Raw genomic sequence first — 12,115 nt, 5'->3', positions numbered from 1 at the left:
GAAGAGGAACTGCGTGACCTCAGATGCAGTGTTGGAAAACGATAACCTTCTATAGAGAACAGGGCGAGGGGGGGAAAGGGGCTGAGGATGAGGAACACTCAGGTACTGATAAGTTTGGAGGTCATGAGGAGCCGGGTCACAAAGGGAAGGGAGGGAAACTCAGAGTGAATGTGAATGGGTTTTTTGTGTTTTGTGTTTTTTGTGTTTGTGCATGAAACCTGGAGAACTCTAAAAGAAAACCTGATACTGTGGCATGTACCCTGGTTTCAGACAGCTGATGACTACCTCTGCAGGCGCTGCCTCAGCCAAGTGAAGTAGCAGCAAAACAAACATGGCGGCTGCAACGACAGCGTCTTACTTCTGGAGCGATGAAGAAACTGAGTTTTGTCTTTTTTAAGGATTAAATGTAATTGCTCCCTTGTCCTATGTGATGGCAGTGACAGGCTGACAGCAGTCAGACTGGAGGACATGTTTTATATTTGCTGGCGCTCTTTTCTCCTGTTGCTGGAAATGAGGTGGAGACGCCATATCTGCGACGCCATGTTGGCAATGTAATAGTGCTTAACTCGCCCGCAATAAGCCAAACTTGTTTCATTGTTGTCAGATTTCTAAATTGCAGCAGTTTGTGTTGGAAAATTAAACATCCCAGACGCCTGAACAGGATACTAAGATTACTAGTATTTATCATGTATTCTACAGTTCACTTAGCAGACTCTTTTATCCAAAGTGACGTACATCAGAGAGTAAGAACAACACAAGCAAGGATCTAGAAAAAAGGGAACAATGTCAGTAAGAGCAAACGATCAGCTTTGAGTCTGATTGGACACACAGGTGCTGACAGGAAGTGACCAGAGGCAAAGCACAACATTGAGGGCAGTTCTTGAGAGCTCTAATCAGTATAGAAACCATCTTATAAGTCGTCGTTATCAAACAAAAACCATCGTCATTACCATCATCATCATCAATAATATGGAGACCATCATCATTAAGTTAGTAGGTATTCATGAAAGAGCTGGGTCTTTAGCTTTTTCTTAAAGGTGCAGAGGGACTCTGCAGATCACATGGAGTTTGGTAGTTCATTCCACCACCGGGGGGTGACAGAGGAGAAGAGTCTAGTCAGCGTCTTAGGACCCTGTTGTGAAGGTTGGATCAGACGCCTTTCATTGGCAGAGCGTAGTGGGGGGGAGGGAGTGTAGACCTGGATGAGTTAAAGTAAGGAGGAGACGTTTTTGTCTCTGTTTTGTAAGCGAGCAGCAGAGTTTTAAATTTGATGCGAGCAGTAACTGGGAGCCAGCGTAAACTGTATGTATACAGGATCAATTCAGATTTTTTGTCTTTGTGCTAAGCTAGGCTAATGCCTCATCCAATTCAGATTCTTAAATATGAGCAATCAAGAGGTCAAAGAAAGCTTGAGGGTTGAATGTGAACGGGCAGGGTATGGCAACGTTTGCTCTCCCTCTGTCCCCTCCTCACTCTCTCCCTCTCCCGTCATTTCCTGCCGCCTCTTTAGATTTCTTCTGATGTGACAGGATAAGATCCTCCACGTCACAACTGACTCACAACACAAACGATGAGAGAAAATCTACAGATGAAGAGTGTTTCCTCGGGGAGTGTGAGGCGTCAGCAGAGGTTTCACGAGGCTTCAGTCTGAGTGCAGAGACAAAGGAAAACCTTCTCCTCCTTCAGATTTTAAAAAGCAGGTTCAGTCCAACTGACAGACAAACAATCGTTCTGTATCATCATGGCGTGCTTTCAATCCTGAGTCGGCGCTCTGTCCTCTGCCAGTGGCTGCTCTCTGTCATGGGAACGTGTCATTACAGCCGATCAGATCAAAACAAATGTTGGAGAAGTGCAGCGTCAGAGCTTTTTTATGGACGCCTGGCAGAACCTCGAGGCTCGGTTTACTTTATCATGCTGCTCTCTGGAATCATCTGTGCTTGTGCAGCAGAGCGTGAATACAGTCTGGATCGCATAAAGGACGGCCTCTTAAAGTTTACACAGTCACTTTGACAAGAACAGGGTGTAACTGAGGTGATGTCCTTCTTTCTTTTCTGGGAATTTGGGGGATTTCTGCAGACTGGGCGGAGTTGGGAGTTTAAAAAGCTGCACATTGAGGATATATTTTTTTGTCGCTCATTCAAAATGATTTGCCTTCTTTTACCAATTAGATCAGAGTAAAGGTTATATCGTCTGCCCAGGTAATACTCTAAACTCTAACACTCTGAGTTTTGTTTCCCTTCTCTGTGTGTCGTAATATCAGTTTGAATTTGTAAAGTGGCAGCCATGTGATGTGTTTAGATTTTCAACCCGCCCCACAGGATGTCTAAGAAGGTAGAAGACATGACAGCTCCCCAAAAATGACGCAAAAGCATTTAGAGCTCTTGCTTCTGATTGGCTGCAGTATAGGTCATTAAGCTCCGCCTCCTCCGCATGTGGGACATGGGGAACATTTTAGAATCAAAACACACCTCAAATATATTTTTCTTAAACATGGTTTCCGTCTTTATAGTTCTTAACATGCTGATTTATGTCAGAGTTCATTTTTACTTTATTATTTAGTTTTATAAAAAGGGGTGTAACTCCATGATTGACAGCTCTGTTGACGAATGAGGCTCCTGCTTTGTGTGTGCAGCAGGACGACTGATGAGAGGGGATGTGATGTAACTTTCCATAACTCTGAGTGTCTGCTTCAAACCGGCAGGCTGTAGACCCACCTGAAGGACCTTTGACCTTTTAGCATGAAGTTAAATGTGGATCAGCTCTACCCGCAAGATGGCAGCCATATTTGGCTTCACTTTTCTACAACGAGAAGAAGTGGAGATGTGACATCCATCTTTGATGTATCTGCCTCACTGTCGCCTTCCTGACAGATGAAGAGCTACAGCCCAAGAACAACACGTTTGTCTTTCACTCTGGACTAGAGGACACATCAGAAACACATCAAGGCTGACACGATGACTTTAAGTTTTTGACTAAAGTTAAAAACATTTACATTTTTTGATTCTGCTGCAATTCACTTCAGACAGAACTAATCGAACAGTAAAGACATGAAGCTTCTAGACTTTCTGTACTGTCTGTTTGTAGGAGAGCAAACAGAATACTGACTACCTGCTTTGGGTTAAAACAAAATTATTAAACACACACACACACACACACACACACACACACACACACACACCCTACCGTCTCATATAACCTTTTCCTCATGTGCACAAAACTCCGAGGTGAGCTGCACGGGAGAACGCAAACAACACTTATTTCTCACCCAGACTTTTTCATGGCAGCCTCCTTGTAGATTTTCTGCAAGAGGTCGGGGTGAGCCGACATGTTAACACAGTAGGAAATATTCAGGAAAAATTATTCTGCCTTAAGTGGCGTCCTTTTACGTCGTGTCATTCCCATCAGACACACTGTGATGGTCATGTTTGAAAGAGCAGTTCAGGAAGATTCAGGGGCCTGAATGTTGTGCTTCTGTGAAAAGAGGCTTAAATTGCTCAGGATTCAGATTCTTCGAGTCTCTAAAAAGGTTCTTCTTTGGTCGATTTGAGTGAAAACAGCCTCAGTTCGTCTGCAGAAGAAGAAGTTGTGTTTGTGGGAGACGATTACTGGAACTAGAAAAACAAAGAACCAGAGCAGCGTCAGAGCCGGCTGTCTCGCAGATCTATTCCCCGGCGGTGACTCTCGCTCACTAATCAGGTATTAGTTTAAACGCTCGTTGTTAAACGAGGACAATACAAACATTTCCTCTCGGCGCGGAGCCCATCAGGCGCCCGCCACTTACACTAAATGGATAATTGAGAAAAAAATAAACTCTGGGGTCTGCATGCTGCAGGCCAACTAGATCTGATCTGTGTGTGTGTGTGTGTGTGTGTGTGTGTGTGTGTGTGTGTGTGTGTGTGTGTGTGTGCGTGCATGCGTGCGTGCGTGCGTGTGTGTGTGTGAATAGGAGAAAAAAAAGAGTTGGAGGGCTCAGTACACGCAGAGCCACCAGCGGAGGAAAATTGAAGGCAGATTTTCCACGGCAGGCGTTGGCTCCAAATTGCTCGTTTTGGATGGAGAATTTGCTCTGGCACGAGATGTGACAATGATCTTCATTTCAGAGCTCGCCCCCATTTATACCAGGCTTACACACATACACACACACACACACACACACACACATTGACGCACACACGCACAGGCCCCGGCTGAACCAAAACTATTACAGAAAACTCAAACTGCCTTCAAAGGAGAAAGAGAAACATTCCTCAAAGCCTCGAGTTTAGCTCTGATCAAAAGGCACATAAACTGTAGCTGTACTCTCGCTCACACACACATCTCTGCTCCTTGTTCACACACACACACACACACACACACACACACACACACACACACACACACACACACACTCACACACACACACACACACACACACACACACACACACACACTCACACTCGGACCTGTAACGTGCCCACATTTGGCTGATTTGACCCAAGCTTGGTATCGAGTTTCTCCAAATAATCGTCTCCGAGCGGGCGGTATGGAGCCCATTAGAGAAACTCCACTACAGACGAGTGAGCCGGCTCCTGCTCCAGTCTGAGAAACAAAGTCTGTTAAATAAGAGGAGATGCACGATGAGGCGTTCTCCTGCTCTCCATCACGTGTCTAAGAATATGAAGCTTCACAGGCTGTAAATGTTTGTCTCAATATTTACTACCATGTGATTCATTTGCTTCTAAATGCTGTCTACTTTGTCTTCCTTCAATTGAAGACGGTTCTTTAGGACAAGTTGGGATTGAAACCAAAATGGAGCGCTGAAGCAGCTCTTCTCTTCTGTGGTCAGCAACTTCTCCTCCTGACCTGCAGCTGTGTTACCGTCAGTGTCCAGCAGAGGGAGTAAGACAGCAGATAATCCCTGCACAGGTTGCACATGGACACTCCAGACGCTGCCACCACATGTGTTGTCCTCAGCGGTTTGTAGCTTTTTAATTAAACTTTCATCATGTTTAAAGGTGACAGTCGGAGTCTGAGCTCTTTCTGTGTTCAGAGGGAACTCAAAGAGGACGAGGAGTGAGCGGTTAGAAGGTACGTACAATGGTGGTCATTCAACAGACTCTACATACAATCAGACCGTCTGATAATGTCGTCTTTGTCTGCCATTAAAGAGGACATATCATCCCCCTCCTCCACCTTTTCCAACAGTCCCCCTGTGGTCTAAATGAAACATCTGTGCTGTGCTTTCTTCAAATTATAACATGACTCAAGCACCAGAGGAGGTTTGTGACCCTGTATAAACCAGCTCTCTCAGAAAGCTCCGTTTTGGTGTGTGTGTCTCTTTAAATGTAATGAGACCCCCCCATCAGTAGACATCACTCCTCTGTAGTGAGAATAAAAATGGCCGACCTCCGCCTAATTGTTCCTCTAGTCTGGGGGTGGAGTCCATGGGTGGAGATACCAGGGGAGGGGAGGGTATTTTTTTCAACCAGAATCCCACTGTGACATCACAAGGAGAAGAGCACATTTGAAACGGAGCATTTGTCTCTGTGTTGTAAGACTTATGCAGACCACAAACAAAGGACTGGATGGTTTATTTCACATGTTGTGGGTCAGTAGACTCTCAGGTTACACAGATATATGTTCAGAAACACTAAAAGTGGATTTTTCATGATATGTCCCCTTTAAGAGGAAGCTGTGTTCTCTGTGGTCGGTAAATATCCGAGCCCCTCCCGAGACTTCTGACATATTTCCTGGGTCATACGTCCACGTGTTTCTGCTGCAGGAGGAAGTACTTCCAGTAAAAGACGTCCTTAAACATACTCAAAATAGTTCCCTGCTCCATGAGGGAATATGAGCTGGATGATTACACGGTGACGATGTTTCCGAGCTCACGTCGCGTCACTCACCATAATGAATGTTTTTGTTGTTGACCTCAGCCGAGCGACGAGAGATTAAGATGCTAATTCACCCCCGGACCCCGAGCGCTCGCAGGAGGCCTCAACGCAGAGCCAGGAGCGTTTATCACTCCCTAATTAAGTTACATACGGGAAGGAAACAGAAAACTATCTTTGTCACTGTGCAGCATGGGAAAAAAATACAACATGTGACATTTAGGTTAAGACGACATCCTGTACTTTTAAATGTGAAATGTCCTGTCCTTTAAATTAGAAGGCAGAAAGAGCTCTAAAAAAACAAAAACAGGGCGGCGAGCACACTGGTCGATTGTTTAAGGGGATGACAAACATCGTTTCATGACCTCCTTAAAGGCCACATGTCAAAGAGACTTCAAATTTAAGATAATAAATATCCAAGGATCATCGAGAATATGGACGGATGCAAAATCCCAGATTATGTACGATGATAAAAGATTCACTGAAAATACTTTAAAGGTCCAGTCAGTGAGATGTGTAGAGAGTGAGATGATAAAGGTATCTTACTATCTGATCATTAAGGAAACATGTTGAAGTGCTGGCTTCTCTGACAACAATGCAGCAGCCAGTATGTCCTCCTTCTAACTTTAGATTCTGCTCCTGAATGCTCTGGATTTGTTTGGACCAGAGAAGGTAGGCGCTTTTAAGACACCCCCCCACACGGTCGTTTTGGACGCCCCTTGGTTTACCAGATATGAGAGCAGTTATCAGGTCAACAGGTGTTGCAGCGATGGAAGCGGTCAAGAGAAGTGGTTCAGATAGAAGTGATTGTACCCGACCTAAAAAGCCTCTGCATGTTTCTAATAAGCTCCACGAGCAGAAACGTGCTCAAACTAGGATCAATATTGGAGATGCTTTTGAAAAATGGAGAGAGGTTAGAACACAGAAAGGTTTACAGACCCATGCAGAGCTGGATAAACACTGAAGCTTCAGAGTCCACCACATGGTGACCTGTGTGAGCATGGACTCTAGAGAGGAGGGGGGGGGGGGGGGGGGCACTAGGTGTCATAGTTACATATTGCTCCTTTAAAGTTATTTTTGGTCAGTATCAACTGCTCATCGGCCCTCCTGACGCTCTCTCTCTCTCTCTCTCTCTCTCTCTCTCTCTCTCTCTCTCTCTCTCTCTCTCTCTCTCTCTCTCTCTCTCTGCTTTGAGGGTTCAGTTTGCCCCAAACCATGAACTTGGATGTGTTAGAACAGCCAGACGTCAGAGCCTTTCTGATCTCTCTCCAACAACTCTGCATCTTCGTAGTGTCAAAATAAACAACCAGAACTTTGTGAAACATGCAGCACACTTCTGGACATGTTCTCCTGGAAGACTTTCATACTGATGAATTCAAACCTTCACGCAAGTGGAGACACAAAAGTCCAGTATTGCGTTTCATTTGCATGGTTTGTGCATGTTAATAAGACTTTCTATGGACATTACAAGATGGAGACACAAATTAAATTGACTAAATTCTTTCTGTAAGGAAGCTCTTTCTCTTTCACCCTACAGAAAATGTGTGCTCAAACAGGCCGTTTGGAGATTTTCCCTTCATGACATCACAAAGGGCAGTAGCCCCTCCCCCAGGTGGGTGACACTCCCACAGCTAGGTGTTTGTTCTGCCCTCTGAGTCTGCCTTCTCACCGTAAATAATAGGACATAGAGCGAGAAAGCCTGAGACACCCAAAAGAGGGGGCGTGGTCAGACACATCTCATTTACATATTTAAAGGTACAGACACAGAAACAGCCTGTTCTGAGCAGGGCTGAAATAGAGGGGTTTATAGACATGATCAAATACAGGATCAGAGTGGATTCAGAACAAGACACTTCACACACATGTTTTGAGGAGCTCTGAGACTTAATCAAACTGAAGAAGAGGAGGATACGGGACCTTTAATGTCAAGTTTTTGTCACAATCGACTTTTCTTAAAACTTACCGAGTAATTTTCTGTCTCCTAAAAGACCAAAACTTTTTACCTCGTTCTACTTTGTCAACGAAGCTCCGATAGTTATTTGTCTTTTTGGTTGAGAAAAATCAAAAAACAATAAAGCCAAACTAATTTCACACTGGGAAAGATTCTGCAATAGATATTTTCAAGAGCTTTCTCTCGTGATTCTGAACGATATTCAGAACATACATTTGTTTGGAAAGTTACAGAAGTTGCCTTTGACCCTGGATGTCGAAGCCTGAGAGAGGGGTTTTAGATGCAGTAAAAAAACTTTTGTTTGAAGCATCAGACGTCTTTACTCTCTGCACACTCCCTTTCTGAAACACAGGAGTGAAAAGACGCTCTGCACAAACGTCCAACAAGCTCTGTGCTGCTTTCTGTAGTTAATCGTGATCTCCCATTGACCATGACATGATCTAAAGGAAGTCATTAAATAAATCTGAAATCGTTTGTTTTCACTTTCAGGAGAAGTCGGTGGTCATCAGAGAGAGTTAGCGTCTTGTTTTCAGGAGAAAAAGCAGCGAGAGTTTTAAAACGTCCTGAATGAAAGGAAGAAGCGGTCTGCGGCGATGAGAGAACGGTCCATATGGTGATCAGCGTTAACCTTGAGAAGGCAGATTGAAGCTGATTATGTTTCCCTCACGGGCCCTGCAGAGGGTGCGTTACAGCGTGCGCGTGTGTGTGTGTGTGTTCATGAAGAGTGTGTAATAATAGTGACTTAATCACACAAACAGTGCAACCTCTCCGTCAACTCGACTTTGCGTGGAAACTCCACATCTCGGGACATTCTTTTGGTTGTTCACCCAAACCACACACTGTTAACAGCTGTGCAGTATTTCACCCGGGCTGAGAGAGAGAGAGATTCTTCTCTCTGTGTCGAGCTCGCTTCCAAAACCACTCATTAATAAAGTATTTGTGATCATGTGGCACAAAGATCGCCGCATGCAGAGAGGGAGGGGGTGCAGAGACACAGAGGAAGAGGAGGAGGAGGAGGGAAGAAACGAGGAGAAAAGAGATAAAAGAGGAGAAGGAGGAGGTGGATGTTTTAAGTCAGAGGGGTTAAGAAACTCTTTCCCGCTCTCTTACACACACACACACACACACACTCTGCACGCAGACTCCCCGCCCCTCCCTCGCTCTCACTGTCTCCTCTGTAATGAGCTCCAGATGTGCTGCTGAGGATGGGGGTGGGTGGGTGAGGCCGGGGGAGGAGGGGGGGGGTTGTGGTGGTGGAGCTGCCTTGCATGTCATGTGCTCAGACGTGGAGAGACGCTGTCCGAGGGGACGCTGTCAGGCCTGATGGAGTGGCCGGCCAGAGCCTGGGGGCGAGGAGAGAGGGGGGAGGCGGAGGAGGAGGAGGGGGAGGAGGGGGAGGAGGTGAAGGGTGGGGGGGGGTCAAAAAGATCTCCACATCTGGAATCACTTCAGGTCAGCCCCGGTCCTGGCCGTGAAAGGTGAGACCGGGCGCCTGGCAGGGGAGAGAGAGAGGGAAAGGGGGGGGGGGGAGGGGGGATGGCGGTGGGTTTGACACTGGACATACCACAGTCAGGGATCAGCGATTAGGAAAAACAAGCGAGCACAGAGAATAAAACGGCTGCAAAGAAAACAGAAATATCTCTTTTTTTTTATGTGGCGGAGACGTCCGGACAAAACCCTTCAAACACATCGATGAAGCGTCGACTCGACCACGAGCAGAGAGCATAACTCCTGAAATACGTCATTTAATTCACTGCAGAGGACAAAAAGATCGACTACAGAGTCAAAGTAAAAACATAATAAACACATGTGAAGCAGTTTGACCTTCAGAATTAGACGTAAAGCAAATGAAAACCTCCAAAATGGTTAAAAAAATCTGATCAGTTGAAGGGATTTCTAATGAGAGGAGAAATGATCAGATTATTACAAATGTTCATCGTGCAGCTTCTGTTTTTGAAGATTTCTGTCCTGCATCCTGGAGGTTTTTTTTCCTTTTTCTCCTTTAAAATCTGAAATCAAATCTGAAACTGTAAAGATTTTACAGACATTACTATCTGAGCTATAAAGTCTCTAATAAAACGCTAAACCTGCTAAGAACGAGTTGCACTTGAAAAATAATGAAGCAGATCACGAGAGGAACAACTGGATAAGTGATGACGGATGATTGAAGCAGTTTAACGTCAGGAAACAAGCGACAGCGCAGGAGAAAAGTTTCCTAAAATCACTTCAAACTCATTTTTTTGTAGACTTGAATTTATCGAGCCGATACGGGTCTTCACATCCTGACGTTATCGAAGACAGAAAATGAGCTTAACTGATCGATTTCTACCTGACAACACAGACCTTTAGTCAGCTTTCTCTCATGTTGAAAGAGAAATCTGAATCTGTCAGACTTAAACTCTGACGCCTCTAAAGAATTGAAAACACTCTCATGAAGTGCAACATTTATCCTGAGGAAAGAGCGATAAAACACGACGTGAAGAAACAAAGAAACTGACGACAGACGTTTAAAGAATCAAACATTTAGTTTCACTTCAGGAAAGAAGACACAAAGCAGAGACGATCAGAGAGAGATTTAGAGCGTCCTGAAGTGACTGAAAACGTGTTTTTTTAAAAACCAAATTGAGCAGAAGACGATGTGATTTTAACTTAAAGTGTAAATGAAGTTTCAGGACGTGTGAGATGTTCGTTATCTGCAAAGCGAAGTTAAATGTGAAGCTTTCTGAATGGAGTTTGGTTCAGGACGGAGCAGCAGAGCGGAACAATCTGAAGCTGTAAACAACAAACTTCACTCGAGTAATGATTCCAAAAGCTACATGCTCGAGTCGCCACACTTTCTGGAATGATCAAAACTCTTCAACATCAGCCGCCGTCTCACCCGGCTCCTCGCTTGTTGCCCGTGAGAGCCGCTGGAGGACGAGTGTCGACATGTGTTTGTTGACGGCGAGAGGTTACGAGGGGGCCGAGAAGAAGAAACACCTTTGTGTGACAGCCGCGGAGCTTCAATGAGGCCCCGGGGCCCTCCATATTAAGGAGAGGATTTCCCTGCTCATAAATATCCCCGTTTTTCTTTTTTAAAGATGGAAATCTCACTTCGGGGGTAATCAGCGGGAAAAAAGAAAACACACAAAGCAGGAACAGCTTGAGTTTTGAGCGAGGGAGAGTCAGCTCTCGCGCTGTAAATCTTTCTTTTATGGGGACGAGCACGAGGGCCGACATCATCCAGCTCTCCAAACTGTAAACACACTTAACTTCCTCATGTTTCTGAAACCTGACTGTTACGCTGAGTTCTCATTTTATTGTTTCACGAAGATTTTAAAACACTTTGAATTCATTCAGTTCTCTACTAACACTCAGTGATTGTTCCCCCTTCTCTTCAAAATTAAAGTCACATATTCTGTAAAATCCACTTCCCCATGTTCCTCTAACTCTAATATGTGTCTCTAGTCTGTCTACAAACCCCCCAATGATGAGAAAAGTCCATCCTCTCCGTCTTCTGCCTGCTCCACTTTTCAGGAAATGTGTGCTCAAACAGGCCGTTTGGAGATGTTCCCTTCATGACATCACAAAGGGCAGTAGCCCCTCCCCCAGGTGGGTGACACTCCCACAGCTAGGTGTTTGTTCTGCCCTCTGAGTCTGCCTTCTCACCGTAAACAATAGGACATGGAGCGAGAAAGACCGAGTACACCCAAGCCCTTCCAGAGAGGGGGCGTGGTCAGACACATCTCATTTACATATTTAAAGGTACAGACACAGAAACAGCCTGTTCTGAGCAGGGCTGAAATAGAGGGGTTTATAGACATGATCAAATACAGGATCAGAGTGGATTTAGAACAAGAAACTTCACACACATGTTTTGAGGAGCTCTGAGACTTATTTACACTGGAGACCGCCATCGATGGGACTCCAGCGCCCCCCTGCAGGATCAGATGGGTTGACGTGGTGGAATTGGACACTTTGCCATTCGCATTGCTTGAAATGCATCTTTTATTAATATACACGTTTTTTTTATTCTGTTACAATTAAAGGATATCATAGAAAATGAAGAGAGAGAATCTTCTGCTCTTGGAATCAGAAATACATTAGCCTCTCCTTTATACTGGACTATTACATGAAACTCGTCAGTGGTATAACATGGAAACAAAACAACAAAATGATCTTCTAAAAAAAAAAAAAAAAAAAGCGTAAATGTCAGAGGAAGTGTTGTGGGGTTTAAAGGAGGTGTTGATCCAACACCGCGGCCAAAGACACAAAAAAGGAACTCCACGTAGTCCGTACACGAGTCTCCAGCGAT

The 12,115-nt window shown here is 44.9% G+C and overlaps 1 long non-coding RNA gene across 1 annotated transcript in view; it reads left to right on the top strand.

The window, feature by feature from the left end:
* Nucleotides 1–12,115, top strand: part of LOC132972089 (uncharacterized) — a 473,300-nt gene that overhangs the window by 293,080 nt on the left and 168,105 nt on the right. The window contains exon 2 of the long non-coding RNA XR_009672855.1: nt 6,375–6,438. This is a non-coding gene — a long non-coding RNA (uncharacterized LOC132972089). The remainder of the gene's footprint in view (nt 1–6,374; nt 6,439–12,115) is intronic.

This window comes from Labrus mixtus, chromosome 3, assembly GCF_963584025.1.
Source record: "Labrus mixtus chromosome 3, fLabMix1.1, whole genome shotgun sequence".
NCBI classification, from domain to species: domain Eukaryota; kingdom Metazoa; phylum Chordata; class Actinopteri; order Labriformes; family Labridae; genus Labrus; species Labrus mixtus.
Note: the sequence above shows the minus strand (reverse complement) of the source record. Positions and strands in the feature narration are given on the sequence as shown.